General features: G+C 39.8%; 1 long non-coding RNA gene across 1 annotated transcript in view; it reads right to left on the bottom strand.

The window, feature by feature from the left end:
* Positions 1-350: 350 nt before the first annotated feature.
* LOC115613895 overlaps positions 351-22,014 on the bottom strand; it is a 273,874-nt gene continuing 252,210 nt past the window's right edge. Inside the window, exon 4 of the long non-coding RNA XR_003993560.1 lies at positions 351-413. This is a non-coding gene — a long non-coding RNA (uncharacterized LOC115613895). The remainder of the gene's footprint in view (positions 414-22,014) is intronic.

The raw sequence follows: 22,014 nt of genomic DNA, 5'->3' as shown, positions 1-22,014 counted from the left end.
ATTTGAAGCTGGAATATACTGAGTCTGTCTAGTCAACAACTGAGCTCACAGCTGGACACTGCTGGCATAATAAACAGCACTGACACCCTGAAATATATCATGAATCAGCATCTCTCCTCACTGCCCTGTGAAGGGAAATCTCCCCCAGAAATCTGGTACTTCTTTCACGCAGAAAGGGCTGAAATTCCTTAATCCACAAAGATCAAATATTTCAAGATGCAGGTAGCAAAAGATTTCTTTCACGCAAGAAGTCCAGACAGTGGGGACAGAGTCTGTGCTGTAACTCCATTATATGTGGAAAGATTCAGCTTCAGGAGTAGAATTAAAATGACATGTTTCTAAACATAATCTGGGAATAATTGTGCTCACCAGTACGTGCTTCTGCTTTGAGCCAACTCTTCTAGCCTCAGGGCCTGAAAAGAAATAGCACAGATTTTTAATTCTCTCACTACCGAGTTCTATAAAGCTAGTACAGCTATAGATTGACAAGAATCGTATTTTTTATTTAAGTTTACATAAGGCATCAAACCTTGTCCTACAATCCAGGCAGTCCCATCACCTCACTCATAACTGTTGGGAGTTCATGAGAAACTCAACACATTGTCCTTGTTGCACCATCCTTTGCCTATGGCTGCTTACAGGGGTCTCCACTCGATTCCCACAGCCAAATTCTCATCTCAGTTGCATTGTCAATAAACAGATACCTTCACTGCAGTGCATAGGCATAGCTAGAAGTAGGGTGTGCAAATTGCACAGCTTGCTTTCACTTGGTACCATTCTTCCCCCAAAACATTCAGAGGCAGCCTGCTTACACCACTGCACAGCAGTGTTTCTGCAAGGTCAAACTGTGACTTCCACGAGGTTTGTGCAGATTTCTTCCTTTTGGAAATAAAACAGCTCCTCTGCCTGGGCACATATAAACAGTGTTGCTCTGGATATTGTCATAGGTGTCTGACTCTGAAAGATTTCATTTCTTTCTAGCAATAGCAAAACTACTTGCTAATACAATTTGTCAGAGTTTTAATCACTGCCACCAGGCTGCTCACAGAGCAGCTCCTGGACATCTGCCATACCTTTCCCTCATTTGACAGGACTTTTCCCAAGACACATGCCATTTATCAGAGAGGGTGTGTGACGTTGCCTGTTACCAAAACCTGTTCGTTTAATGCGTGTGTAATGAGGTGGCTAATGCTCTGAGTTGGAGCACCTAGCCTTAATAGACAGAGATATGCACTAAATATCACCACTGGCTTTTGAGTCATCGTGCACAAAAAATACATATACATATTTGCATTAAAATAATTTTCCAAATATAATTAAAAATGGAATACAATATTTTTCTTTTAGTTTTTACTTTGCAGCTCTGTCAGTCAGAAGAAAACCAAAACAGAAAAATGCTGTAGTAATATTAGCACTGAGAAGCCCACAATACCTAAACCCAAAGAATGCATTATAACTAAACATTGTAAAACTGAAAATAGCATTTATGGAAAGGATGGAATTGCTAAAAGCAATGTGTAAGTTTGGGTAAAGGCTGTGCTGATCTGATAATAGCCTTTCTGAGCTCACTACTACAGACTAATTCCAACCAATCTGTGATTTTTTGATGTTCTGGGCAACCTACAAACTCTTGCCTTGTGGTATACGCAAGAGTCCAAGACCTAGATCTTTTTAAAGGCAGTCTTTCACCTTCCCTGTCACAATCAATATATGTTTACCCTTGCTATCTTTTCTCTTATAAGCTCAAAGCTACTGAGACCACACTATCCTCCAAGCACAGAAGCCCAGAATACTGAGCACTGCTTTCTCCATTTGCGCAGCTACCCAGATCTGTATTTCTCCAGATCTATGCCCTTTTATTTCCTATTTTTCTTCTGGGGTTTCCCTACAGCTATTCACTACAGACTTCTTGGTACAAAAAGCTATACCCCTGCTCAGTGATTTTAATAGCAGGAACCCCAAGATAGTTTTGCTAGGTATATTTCTTGTCATAGAAACCTCCTCATCTCTGCACATTTGTCCCCAGCCAGAGCCAGGCTCTCTTATTTCTTCCTTCACAAAAGGGCTATTGTGTAACCCCCAAAGAGCCACAGCATGTGCCTCATTGGGTTCTCACTGACCTGGCAGGCAGGGCAACAGCACCTCCTTGGTTTAGGACTCTGGACAAGCTGCTTCACTTCTGTGAGATGGCATCCATTAAACTGGAACAGTCTTAGAGTCTACATAGCCCACTGCCACACCACGCACAAGAACTACTGTGTCAGCAATTACCTGATCTGTATGCTTACAGGATTGAAGGATCTGGTTTCTCTTACTAGGTCAGTTTACTCTGTTGTAATTAACCTTATCACCATCTTACAATTAGTCTCATACCAAAGACCCAGACCTTAGCATGGCCTGAACTTTGGATATGTTCAGGTTCGTATCCCACTGGTGTAATTGAAAACAAAGTTTGTAAACTTGTACAATTCTATGCTCAACTTTCATGTACGCAAAACAATTAAAATGGTAATTTAAGCTTGAATGCAGGAGTTTCTCCTAACTTGAGGATGCTGAATGTGTCAGGGGAGTTTCTAGTAAAATATATGTAAATCATAGAATCATGGGCTGGAAGGGACCTTAAAGCTCATCCAGTTCCAACCCCCTGGCATTTGCAGGGACACCTTCCACGAGACCAGGTTGCTCAAAGCCCCATCCAGCCTGGCCTTGAACGCTGCCAGGGATGGGGCAGCCACAGCTTCTCTGTGCAACCTGTGCCAGTGCCTCAGCACCCTCACAGTAAAGAATTTTTTCCTAATATCTAACCTAAACCTCCCCTCTGTCAGTTTAAATCTATTCCCCCTTCTTCTGTCCTGACATGCCCTTGCCTGAAGTCTCTCTCCAGAATTCTTGTCAGCCCCTTTAGGCACTGGAGCTGCTCTAAGGTTTCCCTGGCACCTTCTCTTTTCCAGGCCAAACAAGCCCAACTCTCTCAGGCTGCCTGCATAGCAGAGGTGCTCCAGCCCTCAAAGCATCTTCGTGACCTCCTTTGGGCTCGCTCCAACAGGTCCATGTAAGCAACACAACAGGGGAGCACACGGCCCAGGCCTAGCAAACGCAAGGTGCATGTACACTTCAAAGCGTTCCTGCCAGGGAACACTTGGCATAGTGGATGATTTTAAACTTGAGCTATTTACAAGTGTTTTAAAGAGGAAACACCCTTATACAGCAATTACTGATATTGCCATTTAACCCATTAGTAAAATTGCTGTTGAGAATACATTAGTAATAGTAAAAAATATCTTTGCTTAAGAAACACATTCATGCTTTCAATGACTTCCACCAGTAGTTTCTTAAAAGAAGGCCAAAAGTAAATATTTTAACGAACCAGTCTCTTTATTAAGATGTTAGAACTCAAGCAGACAATTCCTTCCAACAGTTTTAAGTTGAATAGTTCAAGCATTTAATTTATTCTTTTTTTCCCCCACAAGATCTCTATGTAGCTCTTGAATTTATAGATTATGACAGTCACTACTAGTAGACAAATACATAAATTAAATGAAAACATAGATATTTAGTATATTTCTATTTTATGTTATGCAGATATATTAGCAAGTTTCATGTGGTTTTACTTCAGAAGCAGTGATCCGAGTTTCAAGGCACTGTGAGAAAAAAAACGGGTCTGGAATATATGTTAAGTGAAATTGTTAAACATTTTGGTCAGAATCTCTTATATTATTCTCAGTGGTATAAACATAGCCCTGTACAAGATTAAACAGAGTTATAACCCTAGCAATTTGGAGGATCCCATGAGATCATAGCCCAGACGAGATGGATCTGCTCCTCACTTGAAAACTGGTCCAGTATATTTCTGAAAATGACAGTGGATATTTAAGCACTGTTGGTGTAGTAGAGAAGAGACCCAGCATTAACAAGCATTAACTCGCCTTCACTCATGCATTTGAAATTACGAATCCTCATGTCCCACAACTGACCTTGTTTCTTTCCCTAATAAAGAAAAAGTTTGCGCTCCTCCCCCCCCCCCACTTCCCCATCCACTGCTGCGTAAAGGTGTGCACGGTGCACCACAGCTGAATGACCTACCTTCACTTTTTCTAACCAAGCTGGCTAGATGTGAGCAAGGTCCCATTTGAAAGCCAGTATGCCATCAGCAAGGCTCAGGGATTTGCTTGAGCATGCCAATACCTTAATGAAGCCATCAAGCATCCACTGACCTGCCTAGAAAGAGCACCAGGCTTCTTTCTGTCTATGGCATATCATAGAATGATTAGGGTTGGAAAGGGCCTTAAGTTCATCTAGTTCCAACCCCCCTGCTACGGGCAGGGATGCCTCACCCTAGAACATGTAGCCAAGGCCCTGTCCAACCTGGCCTTGAACACTGCCAGGGATGGAGCATTTACCACTTCTTTGGGCAGCCTGTTCCAGTGCCTCACCGCTCTCACTGTAAAGAACTTCTTCCTTAGATCTAATCTAAACTTCCCCTGTTTAAGTTTGAACCCATTACCCCTTGTCCTACCACTACAGTGCCTGATGAAGAGTCCCCCCCAGCATCCTTGTAGGCCCCCTTCAAATACTGGAAGGCTGCTGTGAGGTCTCCATGCAGCTTCTCTTCTCCAGGCTGAACAGCCCCAACTTTCTCAGCCTGTCTTCATACAGGACATGCTCCAGCCCCTTTATCAACAGCTGCAATCTAAGAACACACACACTGATGGGAAAATGCTCCTAGGTTGTGTATGCAGTGATTTTTCCCCTCTGCAGCAGACAGCAGGATGAATCTGACTTTTAACTTGAAATATCTGCAGAGGATATTAATCGGAGCTAGCTGTTGAGATGACAATTTTAGTCAATTGAGATAAACAGCTTCTTTCATGAGGGCCACTATTCGATGTCCACATTAGATGAGTCATTCTGCAACAACCACCTCAATTCCTCTCAAGTGTAAAATACCTTCTACTTTCATCAGCAAATACATAAGGCATTACTGAATATCACATTCTCAGTGCTTTGAACATCCTAGAAGATTTTAGTTGGAATTAACTGATGCTCATTCAGTGGAATCAAAGGCTACGTCATGATCCCAAACAGCACCTTCTGTACTGCCAGCTAAGCTGTTTGATTCAGTGATCTTAAAGCTTGACTCATTGGTAACACAGGAAATCAATACTACTAACACTCATTCGTACTGATGCTCTCTTCGGTATGAGCTGGAACTCCAAAACCCTTGCTGCAATCCTAAAGATTGTCCTGAACAATTGATTACTTACCTTCTCTGTTGGTTAATTCTTGACTCTGGTATTATGGGTCCCCCAGAAGTTAAACCACAAGCAAGTACACTCATGACATTCCAAGCTTATAAGAGACTTTTATCTGGTTTCTGCCACTTCACAAAAATAGTAGATGAACTGATAGCAAATTTAACTTGACCATAATTTGTCTAATGCATTGTTTTCTCCGTTCTACAGCCATTATAGGCCTGTTGTGTAATAGCTACAATAGCTACAAAAAAGGAAGCCTTTTTTTATTTTTAACTATTTTTATTTTTAATTGTTCTGTTAAAATAGTGAACAACTGCAATATGAAGGAATTCTTGAAGAAATTGATCACATGCAGATTATATGATCTGGCAGCCAGGTAACTCCAAGTCCTCTGATCTTAACTACCAGTAACTGTTAATTGGTAGTTAACTGTTTTAGCCCTGGTCACTGAGCCTGGGTGGTTTTCTAGGCATTATTCAGCAGCAGCTGGCCTATGAATGAGGACCTGTTCTCTGCAGGAGAGGAAGGAGTAGCTGTCTGATGGGGTTTGAAGCTCCTTTATTTTTTGGTCTACTCTGGAAAACGCATTGACAAGGGCAACTATGCCCTTTGTTGACAGATAGAGGATTCAAACCGCTCAAATAGAAAATAAGAAAGTTCACAAAATTGATGGCAAGATATTATTCTCTTTTGTTTTCTGCGACAGTGCTAGGCCAATCTCTATGTATGCTTCATATATTTTCACAACCATCTTTGCAATTTGTTTTTATTACAATGTAATAGTTCTCACTCTTGCAGATATTCCATATGACCTAACCATCTATCCTCTAGTCATCCTCATTTTCCTATAAACAACATATTGGGGAAGGGCTAGATATTCTACATGTGCTATTACTGTTGCAAATCACTCAAGCAAACTATATCCCTATTCAGGAGAGTGAGATATCAGACTTGAACTTGACAATTAGGACAACTTAGTTTCATTACACATCAAGTCAAAGAACAGCTGCTGAATCTGATGCTAATTCTTAAAATATGTGGAAATCCCTGATTATTTTCTTCCACACACAGTCCTTTCTTCTTTCATCTCTGCCCTCAATTGCAACAAAATACTGATGTTTAATCTCAGAGGGGAAGACATTGTCAAAAAGTGCACAGCTTCAAAAACCAGGCTGTGTGCTCAGCCACATTTATATATTATATATCCACAATTATTATGAATATCCATAATAAAACCATAACTATGCATAAACCCGTAGCTGCTCCACATCATCTTTCTCTGCCTTCTCTGCTCTCAGCAGATCTTTCTTGTTAACAGTTATATTCACTTCTCATTTTGGCTCGTCTTCCCACTGCTAAGCTTCTACAGGGAACACTGCTATGGTTAGTGTACCATTTTTTGAGTGCATAGGTCAGATTTGTGTCCAGGGGCTCCTCTCCTGCCCTCAGTCCTCATGTACGTCAAGAGGAAAAGGTATTTGTTAAAGAACTTCACAATCTTCACAGCCTGGCACATACAGTGTAAAAAAAAAAAAAGTACTGCTTCCATGATGTCTGTAGCCTCTTATTGTTACAGGAGAGGTGAGAGACAAATATTTCCTCATTCCTAAAATCTGGTGATAACATAATAAATCCAAGGGACTCTTGCAACTCTTCTCTTATCTGTTAAAATAACCCAAACGCAAGGCACATTCATTCTGCGCAAGGTCCTTCCTGGTTTGTTTTGTGTAGAACTGCCAGCTTTAAGGTAATTATCTTCCAGGCTGGGTACAACCAGGATGATACATTCTTGAAACTGCAAGAAGCACCTAATGTTGGGTTTTTTTTATTGCTTTGTATTAATTGGAAACTTTGATGCTGCTCTTACTCCATATCTTCAATGGACATTTCAGAGAGAAAAATCCCATCTTTTTTTTTCGTCCAAGATAGGCATGTTTTAATTTAAGCCACATAAAGGTCTGCCAAATAGCCACACATTGTAGCTGCAACAAGATACTTCTCCATCGTATTTCAGAGCCACAGGTCTGCATAATTAAGTGATATGCAAATCCCTGCTGAAGTAACAGCAAGAAAGTGGGTAGAAGCTTTGAGGAACAAATTGAGTAATATACCCTCACATTTTGTTTCAGCAGCATTAGGAGCTGCGTTACTGTTTCTTTGACCCCAACCAAATGGGAGAAACACAAAAAATGCTGGGAAATATTTCCAATAAGCCAACAACTTCCCACATTTCCCCACTGACTTACTTCAAGGAAGAATAAATGGCTTAAAGAGGAGGTTCAGATGTGTGGAATCCACATCTAGTTTGCACTAAGTAGCACACCCAAAAACCTGTGAAGGGTCTATCAACTGGCTGACAGAAATGCTGAAAATCACAGTATATGGATATTTGTACAATGAAGCAGAAGTAAATTTCCATTTTGAAAGCCTCTCAGGAAACAGCTTGCTGACTGGAGAAAAAGATTTGTGCTTTTACATCTTCTTGCATCAGACAGATGTATTTAGCTGCCAAAGTGGCAGGCATTGTTCTGGTTACAAGTCATGGGGATAGCTTTTTGTTTTATTTGATAGAGCAGCACAAATTGTACTTATAGTCAGTGCAGCACAGAGTCCTTAGCATTAAGGTTGGGGGTGTACAGAGAATTAGGAACAAATCATTTTTATAACTTCATACTAGAGCTTCCAAACTGGAGCCAGACCATACTGTTTCAAAGTAGCTGCATTACAAGTTTGCTTTAGTCCTAATCCAAGGTTACATTAAAATTGCCTAAAAGCATCTTTAAAACTTTAATCCAGAATTTTAATCTGAAGTCATCACTGTCTAAGCCTTACTTGAAGCAACCAACGCTTAAATGCAGCACCAATGATTCTCAAGTCCTAGGGCTTTCACTGCTAGCATCCCAATAATCAGGCCTCAGGTAAGACTACACTGCACATTTGGACCAAGCAAACCTCCCAGCCCATTTCAGCCTCACAAGCTGCTGTAAGAGGATTCCAGACTCACCAAAAACCATGACCAGCAGCAACCCCCACCACTCAGCTGATGTTTCTGCTAACTGTATCCACCTCCTCTCCCCAACTCCTTTTCTTTTCTCTCTTACAGTGTAAATTGGTTAGCTTATACCAGCTGAGAAGGCATTCCTAATCTGGGTGGAGAGTTATTGCTTTCAGGTGACCAGCAGTAACTGCTAGTGCATGTTGCCTCTCATCTCCCACCCGAGCCTGGCACAAGCAGCTCAGTGTAGCTAAGCCAGCTGGGGTTGGAGGAGTGGCACCCTCAGCCGCTTGCTGCATCCAGCTGTGCTCAATCTGCTTGAGCTATTCTGGGATCCACAGTTCACATTCAGTCCTGAAGGGGTGACAATAAACCTGTTTCATCCTGGAATGAAAGGAAGGAGGATGAATGGGTGAAATTTGATAGTGATCAAAAAGAAAGTCTCATAACACAAGCAGGTATCAAAGGACATAGAGCAAGAAAATAGTCCACCTTTGTAGAAACTATACAAAGCAAACAAACTCACTTCACAATATACATTCATTTTCCTTTTATATTGTGTGTAGTCAATGTCCATGGTCTTCCCTTTGTTTTTTAGTATTTTGTGTATTTCCTCTAGTGTTTTACTGCAGAGATCATTGTGTAAAGCAAAATTTATGGTTTCTAGCTCCCTTTGCTATCAATGTTAACTTTACGTTTATGTTCCTCAGATCAGCAAGGAGGAAAAGAAATTGAATCACTGGAGGTCCAGTTATGCCCATTGCTTGTTTTACAATGCCTGTAGATATGATACTTAGAAGTCCATAGATGATTGCATTTCATAGCAAGAAGCGCTCCTTGTCGTATGGAAAACACATTTGCCCTCTGGTACAGCTGCAGGAAAAGCTGGACGTGTGCAATCACTCCATATGGCCAGGGATTTGCAGGTACATCCTGTTGTGCACAAGGAGAGGAAAAGTACTTCGGCCCCCCCTACACCCCCATTTTGTGCTTGTGGAGGAAGGTTTGAAAGGTTTCTTTCAAGATGAAGGGAAATTGGAGAAGAGCTACTTTACTGAATCAAATCTCAACCGTGGGACTGATTTTCTAGGGTACACTGTAACTTCTATTCACTCTCTAAGAGGTCTGCGTGCCCCTCACTTTACATGGAGTTTGGACTTTTTGTTCCCTTTTGTTCGATTTCTAAAGTCCTCTTGAGGGGATGCACTGAAGTGGTAATCTCTTCCTAGGGCTTCTGCACAATATATCCCCAAATTCTTGTAGCTGCACAGGCGAGAATAGCCCATGTACTGACTGAGCACTGGCAGACATACAGTTAAAGACTAAGTAGGCTGTTTCAGTAAGGGACAGAATTAAAAGTATTCAAATAAAGTAAAGAAAAATATATTGGATATAAATGACAGCTGTGACAGGACAATGAGAACAACTTTCATGTTTTTATTGCTGCCTTAGAAGCAATTGATAAACAGTACACTTCATATATAAATGAGCATGTGTCAATATAAGACAACAAAAATAAATTACAGTGACGTAGTATTTAACAAGGTTGTACAAAATTTCCAAATATGAATAGATTTCAACCTAAACTCTTGAAATAAGTTAAAACATCAACTATTCCAAAGAATTGAAAAATATACATACAATTTCACTCAATCACATCATTTACAGTATGATTTTTTTTTAAGCTGTTTGGTCTTACACACCCATATATTTTTGACTGTATTAGTGGAATATATCCTGCTGTATGCAGCTTTACTGCACTGGGATAGTAAAAGGGGTTCCCTGAGGGCACAGAACAGGCTTTGAGTGTTCATATTTTAAGTAATTTGATTGCATTTATTAACTAGAAATACAAAACCAAAGCATTATTTATCTGTCCTATAAAGAGAGACTGATTTATCTGCTCTTGCTAGAATTTCCATTGATGCTAATGAGAATTTTGAAGAAGGCTTAACAGCAAGATTGAGCTAAACCAAGTCTGTTCAGCCAGGATGAATTAGGTCACATTATTTAATGGAATATTTGAAGAATATCTGTTTTGTATTAGACCTCATAATAGGCTATGTAGCTAGTCATGGCTAGGCACTGAGATATTTGCTTCCACAACTAATAGGAAAATATATTTGATATGGTACTTTCAAGTAACAGGATGGATTACGGATTGGTATTTCTAACACCTTAATTATAAGCACTTGATTATTTTATTAAATTTTATGAATATTAAAAGCACTGGACAAAACATCGTCTGTGAGCGTGTGATAATGGAGAATGCAGAGGGTCTAATTCAAACTGTAAACCAAAGTAAGGTAAAGGAGATTCATGCTGCAGCTGGATGGCTCCAGATACTTTAGACTGAGTAGTTAATTTAAAGCTGGTGCAAAACAACCTCTGTGCACCAGCAAAAAGGCAAAGGCTCGATAATTCAGAAACCATTAGTGAGGAAACGGGTAAAAGAAGAAATCTGAACAAACTGGCAAATGTAAGAAAATTCCTCAATTGTCAAAATTGTCAAAAATGCAGGAAGACGCTCGTGCAGCCAGAGGTGAGTCTTAAACTGTGATGAATTTAGTAAGAAAGGAAAATGAAATCCATGATGTTCATTTGTGCAACTGAATTTTCTCTTTTCTGAATATGATAAAATATCTACCACAATGCTGCACCAGTAATCTGCAATCTCTCCTCCAAAGAAGTAAATTTTATATGAACATCATTAAAATAAGAAAGAAAGAGTTCATAAACAGGCCAGTGATAAGCAATTCCTCATTTCCATTTTTCTCTAATGCTATTCGGAATAAAGGCCAATGCAGTTCACAATGAAGCTGGGAAGGATTTTAGAAGCTGCCTTTGTTGTGTGACTATGCTGTCACTGGACAGCAGGAAGGAGGAAGGGAACTGTAAGGAGATGTGGGCCTTGAGCAACCTGGTCTGGTGGGAGGTGTCCCTGCCCATGGCAGGGGGAGTTGGAACTAAATGATCTTAAGGTCCTTTCCAACCCAAACCATTCTCTGGTTCTATGATTCTATGTGTGGCCACTGTGCTCCATCTATGTTCTTCCACAGAAATTCTTTGCAGGGTCATGCCTGGGGAGTGGAGGGTGTGGGCCATGCAGGGGGAGGTCTGGGATGAAGATGGGAGACCGCGTAGCGCAGCTCCATGCCGTGGAGCAGAGTCCTGGCCACCTCCTGCCCGTCTGGGTTAAAACTTGTGTTTCAGAAGCACAGAGGGAGTCTTCCCATTAGCCAGAGCTGGGCGTGGATCAGCCCCCAGAAAAGGCTGGCGTTCGCTGCTGCTAAGAGAGCTCAGAGCAACTTCACCGAGCAACTGACTGTGTCGTTAGGTGAATTAAGAGCAGCCAAAGAATATTGAAACATATGAATGGAGTCAAAATTTCCTCCTACAGATCTGCATCTAAAGAGAGTCCTCCCAGACTGAGGGGAATGTCAGTTTCCCCAAAGGAAAGGATCTGCCTGATGAAGCTTTATCTAGATTGTTTATCCCTCTTGCAGCTTCCAACTGCAAATTACTTTAATCAAAACAATTACATTTTTCTTAATTGCTTGTTCTGTGTTCTGCCTCTGTGCTGGGTTCAGAGACGAAAAAAGAACATGGAAATACATCTCAAAAGTTCAAGCAGCATCTAGTGGTTATGTAAACCTTACCTCACCAACTGCTTGGCACACAGTGTATTATTGTAAAATCAGATATGACTTGTATATCACATAATTTACTTTTTATCTTAACTAGCAAGCCACTCTAAGAGCAGCAACTGAAGAAATGAGTTTATCAGCTTATATTAATGCAATTGTTATCAGGGGCATACAGGGTAAAAGTCATTTGTAGATTACAATAATATATCTGCAAGGAAAGTTCCACACGGGAGGGTGCCACCTGATTAGGTTTGTGTAGAGGGTTATAAAAAAGAAAAGATGTTAAAGCATCTTGGCAGGAGAAAATCTCTTAAGAGCACAATGTTCCACTGTGATAGTTCAGTGGGAGCCAAGTTTTGACAGCACATTTTGGGCTGCTACCCATGCAAGGAGAAATGTGAGCACTCGTAGGACACCTGACCTGGGCCAGTGCGTTCATTTTTCTACCAGCATGCATCCATCCACCCTCTGCCCCCAGAACTGCGGTGCTGGTGGTCATGGCAGAACAGGGAATGCCTACAAAAAGCATTTGAGTCTGTCGCAGTGCATTTTCTCTTACTCTTGTTTTTGTTAGCTGCAAAAGGGAAGGTTCCTCTAAGACATTGCTACTGAGAAAAAGAATTGCTGTCTGTCATTATAGACCTCTATTGTTCCACGGTAGTGTTTTGCAAATGGCTGTCAATATAAGCTAGGAGCCATTATTCTTTCTAAGAATTTACTGAAACAGAGAATTTAATTAGTCAGCAGAAGGATTGCTATGCAGCAAGGCAGCTGTTAATAAAAAAAGAGCAACTTGTCCAACAATTTAAAGGATCCTAATATTTTGTACAGTATCTGAGTGGATGGCTACGTCTAGATCAATATATTCCAGACTTTGGGTGAATGCTCAGGCATTGCCTTTTCATGTAGCAGAAGGTGGGGGTCTCCCTTCTGATGCTTCCTAGTTATTTCACCAGTTTACAGTAAGTTCAGCTCCGCTGGTTTTGGCTGAAGAAAGTGATAAGGAGTAAAATTACAAATTCCTTTTTATGAAAGAGATTGCTGAGCTGCGTAATTACCATGTGTAATTTCCCCATATGCTTCAAAATCAGAATGAACAAGGAGCATGTCAATTTATTTAATATATTCAAGCCTTAAAAGCATATATTCAGATATTGTCCCTGGAACTTGTTTTGCTCCATAATCAGAAGAACAGAAAGCTTTCAAGTAATAGGAACAGAAAAACATATCAGGAAACACATGAAGTATGTTCACCAGATTCCTGTAATGTTATCTCTAGTTCTATCACAAAAATGCCCGCTATCTCCAAACAGAAGCAGGAAGCTTATGACTCTTTCTTGTAACAACTTGCCTGGCCTGGTGCGGTCCGCACCCTTCCCCCAGTGGGTGGAAGGGGCGGGAGCTCACTTCCAGCTTCACCCCAGGCAGTGTCCCGTGACTGCCGGTCAGGAAGAACTGGGGTGAAAGGCAACTGGGTGAGGGGACACCTCCAGAAATCCAGGGATCATGCATGTCAAAGCCATTATGTCTCCTTCACTCCTTCCAACGCCTACAGCTTACAGCCATCAAAATTCACATTATATTTAGCATTTTTTAGTTCTTTCAGAAAGCAATGTGTGGTAATTCATGCTTTTTTTTGAACTTTAATGTTTGAAAACACACTTTTGTGCACTGAGAATATGGATTTCAATGATCCTTGCCTATGCAGCTTGCTTCTGAGAGCAGCTGTGAATCTCTGGTCTTACTTGATACTTCATCTCTGATGATGTCAGTCAATCTGTATTGCACACAGTACAAAAAAGGCACAAGCGCCTACCAGATGAAGTTTCTCTTGCATTCATCGGTGTGCTAGTTCTTCATACTGGTAATTCCTGTTTCACAGCAGGAGGCAAAACACATGAGCTTAAGTCTCCTCAGTACCAATAACTGCTCTACTTAATGTAGCTATACTACTTTGAAAACAAGTGTGAAAGGACCCTCGATCATATGCAGTGAAATGTATGGGCAGAGCAGGAGATAGCGCCTGTTCTGTCCTTATACACAGAAGCTTTTGTTCAGATTAGCCTATGGTCAAAAAACCACACTTGTTTTAAGTAAAGAAACCAAATATTTACTCAGAGATACCTGAACAGTGGAAAGGTTTTGTCCTATTTTCACTTGTAAAATAAACAGTGTAAATGAAGATATGAGGTGACTAAATGGGATGTATTCGTGAATCAGAAAAATTCATACCACTGGAAGAAAAATGCTGCTTAACTCCAGCCACATCTAATTTTGTGTAAGTTTGCAAGTGCTAAAAAATGGCATACTTCTTTATTGATGGTAGAGGGTATTGATTAGGTAGAGCATTGAATATGCGTATGCAGTGGATTGAATACGTGTATTCAGCAGGATGGGACTGAACCCATATGAAAAATAAAAGTAATGAGTGGAGAAAAGTACTGAGCATCAGGAAATACTGCACAGGTCTGTTTCTTATGAATTATCTGCAAAACTCAGAGTTCAGGGCAGGGCTCAAAGGAAATGGGTTACATCTTTTACTCTCATAGTGTTAACTGGTCTATGCCACAATGATAATAATTCTTAAAGTGGATTCATTAAGCAGAAATTAATGAAGACCATTTCCTTATCCCTCTGACATCTGTAGACTAGTTAGTATTTGAGGAGTGACTACAGTTGCTTTGTTACCCAAAGATTTCAATCCAGAAGAAAAATAGTCTCAAGAGGACTGGATATTTCAAAGCCACATAAGGAATCAGATTCTTGCCCAGAGGCTTTATTTCCATGATAGTGTTAAAGTTTTCAGATCTTATGAATATTTTAAGTAAATTAACTTATGCCTCTATGAATGACTTGAAAAATAGATTTCTCTCTGTATAGTAAGTTCTTGTGCTTTTCTGATTATTAGCCATGGTCAAGTAACAATTACCAGAGCATTTCAAGCATTCCATCATTCCAGATACTGCACTAAGTAACCTTTGTCCTGGAGAGAGTAAGAATTTCCCATCAGATTCCTGGAAAATGCGTATGCACACAGACAGACTAATCCTGCCTTCCTATTAACGCCTAGTTATTTGGTCCTAGACTGCTGCAGGAAGGATCTCTTTAGAGGCCTGTGTGGGGTGTCAGGCTCTTTTGCCAACAGAGTAGTGATGGTGATGCATGCTTTCAGCTGATAGAGTCATTCATACGCTGAACTTTTTTTGGCACTGTTTACACGTGTGTATTCACCCTTATGCAAGGCGGATGTTCAAATCTACAAAACTTTAAATGTCTTGGGTATTTTCCACACTTTCTGCCAAGTTAAATAAATTGTATAGCTTCACTAGCTTGGAAAAAAGCTAGCTCTCCTCACCACAGTTGAGCTGAATGTTTTTATCACCATTTTTGGAAGACCTTCCCTGAGGCCAGCATCATACATCGCAGTTAAACTCAGCGAGGTTTTTATTGTTTATACAAAACCAGAAAAGGGTGAATGATCTGGATATGCTGTGCATTTCTCAGTCCTACCAGGCAAACAAGGTTTTTAAGCTTGCACAATTCCACCTGTGGGACTGGCACATGGAAAGTATCAATCATTCCATGCAACAAGAAGGGCAGAGCAATAGGATGGGGTGAGAGAGGATGATTAATTTTTTCCTCTCCTTTCAAATGGGAGGATTTTGGTTAAGCTAATGGAGTTAAACCTAGTGCAGTATTAATGCAATAGCTCAATAAATGAAATCTGTTCATGCATTTCTAAATTTAGGGTAATGTCAGAAGAGCCAGCACAATGAACTGAAAACACCAAATTCGGAAATAAAGACAATGCAATTGGAAAAGATGTGAGGAAAGATGTGGAGAGTTTTCTTGCAGCTAAGCCAAGAAGACATAAACACATTTCCGCTGTCAGTTACAACCGATGAGGCATCAAAGGCAATGTCTACCATGGCTGATAATTTCAGCAGAAGCCTTTATATACACCTGTACAGATTGCTCTAGATGTGTGTGCATCCCTGCATATGTACATGCACAGTACTATGTCATACATGTTATCCTTCTCAGATATACAGAATGCATAGGTATAGGTATAATATGCATGCTACATGATACATGTTGGAATAAGCCATGAAGTAAGTAGCACTTAATGTTTCCCAGTGTCACGTGTACTCCTTCCATTAAACAATCTCTGTCAGGGCTAACTGAAATTCCTCCAAGCCATCTTAGTATTTAAAATTAAGCAAAATATCCTCAAGCATGTCTAGGAAGATATCTGGAAATAACTACAGCAACCTCTCTTGGGGGGGGAAATAAAAAAATTACAATCTATGTTATATTTTTAATGCACAATGCAGGTAGTGAAAAGCAGTCAAAGTCCTGAATGCCGCTATAGCACAGCTAATGAGTTTGCCAATTAAGACTGTGAAGACCTGTCACTGACCTCAAATACTGGGATGGTCAAGCCCAGCCAACTCTGGTGCCACAGTGTATGAAATGGAATGAACATAGTGTATAGTTCCAAACACACCTATTCATGCTCAACTCGTTTCCAACAAATAGCACGACTGGATAAGCTACCCCACCTCCTTACTTTAAAAACTGAAGTACAAAAATGCCCAAGTATCAGAAATTACGAATTGGTATTTTCCCCAAAATCTGTCTGGCATCCCCTAAAAGTAGAAGTAGAAAAGTGCAGAACCTGCCAATGACCTATGCCCAAGGAAGGAAATCCTAACTATATAAGGTTTCTAGTTCTATGAAAATCTGAATGTGACACATGCTTTAGCTAGGCTTCCAAATAGAAGTGCTTGGGTATCATGGGAATCCAGTGTAGGAAACAGAAAAGGCAGCCATCATTATGAACATGTCTGCTCCACCAGACATATCCTTTGGGTTAACAAGAAGCAATCTGCAAATATATATCCCTTTGACCTGCTACCAGAAGCAAATGCAGTGGTATTTGCTTGGGGAAATACATAAAAGATGAAAGGAATATATAAAATAGAAAAATAAAAGAAGCTGGAAGCAAGTTGTGAGAAGGGACAGAAAAGGGTGAATGATCTGGATATGCTGTGCATTTCTCAGTCCTACCAGGCAAACAAGGTTTTTAAGCTTGCACAATTCCACCTGTGGGACTAGGTGGAATATGAGTCAAAGACTATTCAGTTAACACGATAAATATGTATGTTTTCAGAAATTTTCAAATGCATTAAAATATGTATTGATTCATGAACTGGTTGAACTTCAAGCTAGTGGAGGCTTGGCAGAACATCCTTAGGGTCAGGTCATCCCCAGAAGCCCCAGCGAAGGTCAGGCCTGGTGAACAGACAACTTGTGGTACAGACTATTTCTGCCAGTAAGTACCTGGAATATGTGAAACCCGCTCCAGTTCTTTTTGATAAATCTTATACATCTTTAGAAAAGAAAGTATCAGACTTCAACACTAGAACTACTGCAGCTAGCAATGTGCCTTCTGACAGTCTAACTTTGCACAGGAGTATTTTGAATGGAAAGAAAAAGCCCCATACCAAGACAAGCTTGTAAAACACATTTTATGAAAAGTATCTGGGAGCCATTTGGAGAAGAATGAGGGTTTGGAATCTCAAACATAAATTTGAATAGGGATGCATAAATAGTCAGATGGCCAAGGGGGCAAGTGAAATGCAGTTTATAAACAGCTTAGCATGGTACCCTATGACTATCCTTACCATATACATGGTAGCATGATGATAACCATATGTTCAAAATTACTGATGCTGCTGATCAGGAAAAAAAAAATATTCCTTTTGCCTTGATGTTTGCATCAAGGCAAAATGAGTGTACGTTGGGACTTCTCATTCTTGTATATACAAGAAGCATTCAGTTCTTATATATATGAGGTTGATAATGAGCCAAGACTTTTTAGAATATTCTTGCAGAAGTAAAGAAATATAATAAACAACAACATAAAAGAAGTTGTATATAATTGAGAAAGGTCACCAACTGTCTCAGAACATCTGTCTGGGTATCTTCACAAAACTGTCAGATTCCTTTAGGTCATTTATTGTTCAGGATCTATAGATCTACAGGTTTAGATCCTGGGAACTGCTCAGGCCTTTCCTATATTTGTATAGCTTTAGAACACACTGATCTGCAGTTTACATTCATAGGAAGCGTGATATGCTGGGATAGGACAAAGTGCTTCATGCACCATGACACCTGTCCCATGGTCTTTGGATCAGACATTTCTCACAGCGTATACTGATACAGAAGTTATGAACTTCTGTAACAATTTTATACTGAGAAAGCCAAGTACATATTATAAGGTATTTTGTTGTCTTAGAGCTGTTCGGAGGCTGACAGTGATTGGGGTCTATCCTACAACAACTCAATGGGTCCTGTCTGCCCACCACTTCTGATTTTTTGATCCTCTTCATATGGAGTCTAATCTTGTATTATTGCCATTAATGGGGATGGTGCCTGGTCTCTTAAAAGCCAGGTCTCCATGTGAGGGGTGTTAATGGGACTGAGCTGTTTGTCTGCCCTCAGAATGATGTTTTCTATCATGTTTCTGACTTAGCTTTTCTTGAAGCAGATGAAATATTACATCATTTGTACTTCTTAAAAGTAGTGCTGTGTCAGATTGTACTTTTTGGTCTCACCTTGCTCTTCTTCTGCCACCTATCATGTGCGCCTGTGTTCCTAAATAATATATCCACTTGTGCATATAGCTAAAATTTTTGTATGTGCATGAGTTTAAAGCAAACACATAAACATAAAATACAAACTAGTTTGATCCCCACTGCATTGGTAACACAGCCAAATTCTTAATATTTTATAATGCATATTCCATTAAATAAATAATAACTAAATTGATCTATGCTACAATGTGTATACATACACATTTTAAGATGCCTGTAAATAACATTTTAAAGCCTGTTCACACATCAAAAGACACGTCGTTTATTTCTCTGTTAAAACAATCCAAGGGTTTAACTCTTCCTATTATGTAAACAGTGGTGACAGCTGCTTTCAAGGAAGCTTAACTTCATTAAAAATACTAGTTTCCCATTGTAAAATCAATACTAATATACCATAAAACCCTCTGATGAACTCTGGCTTCCTTACATGCTCTCACATTTTGTGTGTTAGGGGCACAGCACTACTCTAGATATCAGAAGATAATAATATGGCAATATATATAGATATAGATATATATTTAAATGTCAAAACATTAGTTAGGTCAACTTGAGTAATGAATATATCTCAAATATATGATTCTTTCTATAAATAAAAGTCATTAATTGTCTTTGCAACATGGGTGCCTGGTAAGACTTTGGTTGTATGTGGCTACCAAACTGGTAAACCATTTCTGGGTATCTTTAGCTCAAAACGCGCTTGTGACTTATAGATGAAGCTTTAACTTTTTCTTGTGTTTTATACTAAACTTGTACTTGCAGTAGACTTGCAATATCATTTACAAGATAACCTTTAGGTAAACATTTTAAACAACTCATATAAAAGAAAGGTTTGTATGTCAAGAGTATTTGTTTTAGTGACAAGAGAGATAGGTATACTCTATTCATTTCTCAAGCAGACCTTAATGAATCACTTTAAAAGGACACTACAGCTGAAGATTGAAGAGCAATATTTATCAACATTAAATAAAACATTTGGTGAAGTATGTATAAATATATCTTCATATGAACATAACACAAAATTAAATAGTTCAGATACACAGACACCATTTAATATATTTCCACTGTTGTCAAATTCATCTGTAAACACCATCTCACACTGAATACAGAAGCAGCTTTAACATCAGTTCTGTGTTCACAACACTGATGTCCCTTTGTAAAAGAAGGTATTTGTTTTGTTTTATTTTCAGCAAAATAAGAGTCTAAGCAATAAAAAAAGTTTTGGTCAGTTCAAAGGAGAATACAAAATTATCTTTCAACATGTAACTAAATCAAATTTAGAACAATAGTTTAAAGTACAATTCTTTCCCCAGGGGATCTCTGACTTTTATAAATCATGTGGTGCAGACCACATCACAAATACCAGGAAGTACTGGTCATGTCTAAGCTATAAATATTAAAGCCCTTGTAAAATTTTCTTTATCAAAAATTGCCAGGTTACAAATTGGCAATATCATGTTTTTCACAACACCAAATAACCTGGCATTAAATGGACTTAGGTGCACTTCCCCTGATGATTTTTAAAACAGGTTCTGGAAAAGAAACACTTTTTAGCGAGCATCCTTCATGTGCAAAACCAAAGCATTTCTTTCACACAAGTCTTCTGCATCTGAAGATCACCTGGGCAGACAGTGTGAGTAGGGGGGCTCCACCAACTTCAGACAGAAAATTACAACTTGAACTTTCACTGGAAGCCGTACAGGTACTGTGCATTGGATCTCAGCTGGCTCTGAGAATGGTGGTGCATCCACACGGTGCAACTCAGGACAAGGTGTTGCAGCATCTGTGTGTGCTCTGACAGCAGCAAAGCTGCCCAACCACAAAACAGGGCTCCTGCTACCAGCTGCACCTGCCTCATTCCTGAGCAGGTCCCTTTGAGCAGCAGCACTGTGCGACCCAGATGTGGGCTCCAACCATCCTACAACCTGCAAAGATAACTTCATATTCTGCCCTGAATGTAGCCTTCAATTCCTTTCACCTTTGTATCTTTTAAAGAGATGTGATCACTCTGGGGAGAGATACTGGGCTCAAGATTAAGGTTTTACTGGGCATGTGCCCCATTACAAAACTCTATAGACCATTAGGTTCACAGGGTTCAGTTCTCTCCATTTGAAATGCGGACACCACGTTTTGGTTTCAAAGATAAATTTGAATTTCAGGCAGCAAATTATATATATATATTTATAATACGACTTTCTGTTTTATTCTTTTTTTTCGTTTGCTTGTTTTTTTATTTCACTCACATGTAACTGTGATGGAGGGCCCTGTAAAACCTAAACCGACAGATTACCTCTTTCCTGGTATGTGTGTATTGTAGAGGTGTGAATGTATGCTATACATACATACACACTCACACACATATATATAACATGAGCTGCAGACACAGATACTCGGCAATCAGGAATCAGGGGTACAATTAACAATACACCAGAAGAGAAGTAGACAGGAAACTCTACCTGGACAACAAGAAGCAATTTTGCAACCTATACAGTGTCTCAAATAATTTCATAATCCTGTTTCGCTAGTTTGCCACATCTGTATGTGACTTGAATTGTAAGTTGTTGGATTCCTTGGAAACAGAAGAGTTGGGCTAGCTAGATGTTCTTACCTGAGATCCCAGAGTTGACTATAATCAAAAAGCTGGGCAGATCAGTAATGGGTTTATAATTGCTATACAGCTTCTTTGCAAATTTGTAGGAAAACTTTATTAAGTCTTTCATTCCTCAGTAAAAATGTTGAAGTTTGTTAGTTTTTGCTGAATGCAGAATTGATTTTTATATTAAACTGGATTTATTAAAAGGATACATAAGCCTGGCAGCTGCTTTCACGTCTTGATGCTTAAATGTTTAAATAAGCACGCTGGAACTACCCTCCCACCCCACCTCATCTTATCCCATCCCATCCCATCCCATCCCTTCCCTTTTTATCCCATCCCGTCCCATCCCGTCCTGTCCCATGCCATCCTGTCCCATCCTATCCCATCCTGTCCCATCCCATTCCATCCCATTCCCGCTTCATTATTTTTTTCAATTGTTTAAAAAATACTATTCTATGAAGCCTCCCTGGGGATCCGCTTATGAAAAATGACGGACTGCCTCTGCTGATACTGCTGTTTGCGTCGTTTCCGTTTGTCACACTGGCACAGCAGTAGCATCTTGAAAGTGTTTCTGAATGTTTTGTTACACAGTGCATAGCACATGGGGTTCACTGTACTATTGATGTAGCAAAGCCAGTACCCCAAGTTCCAGAAAGTTTTGGGGATACAGCTGCAAAATGTGTTTGCCAGAACCATGATGTTATATGGGGTCCAGGTAATGATGAAGGCAAACAAAATGGCACTAAGTGTTTGTGCCGCTTTCTTTTCTTTGATAAGTGACATTCGTTTTCGCTTTGTGATCTGACTTCTGGTCTTCAAGGCGAACTTTTTTGCCAGGGTTGCTTCCTTGAAGGACAAGGGCAGG

This window comes from Strigops habroptila, chromosome 10, assembly GCF_004027225.2.
Source record: "Strigops habroptila isolate Jane chromosome 10, bStrHab1.2.pri, whole genome shotgun sequence".
Classification (NCBI taxonomy): domain Eukaryota; kingdom Metazoa; phylum Chordata; class Aves; order Psittaciformes; family Psittacidae; genus Strigops; species Strigops habroptila.
Note: the sequence above shows the minus strand (reverse complement) of the source record. Positions and strands in the feature narration are given on the sequence as shown.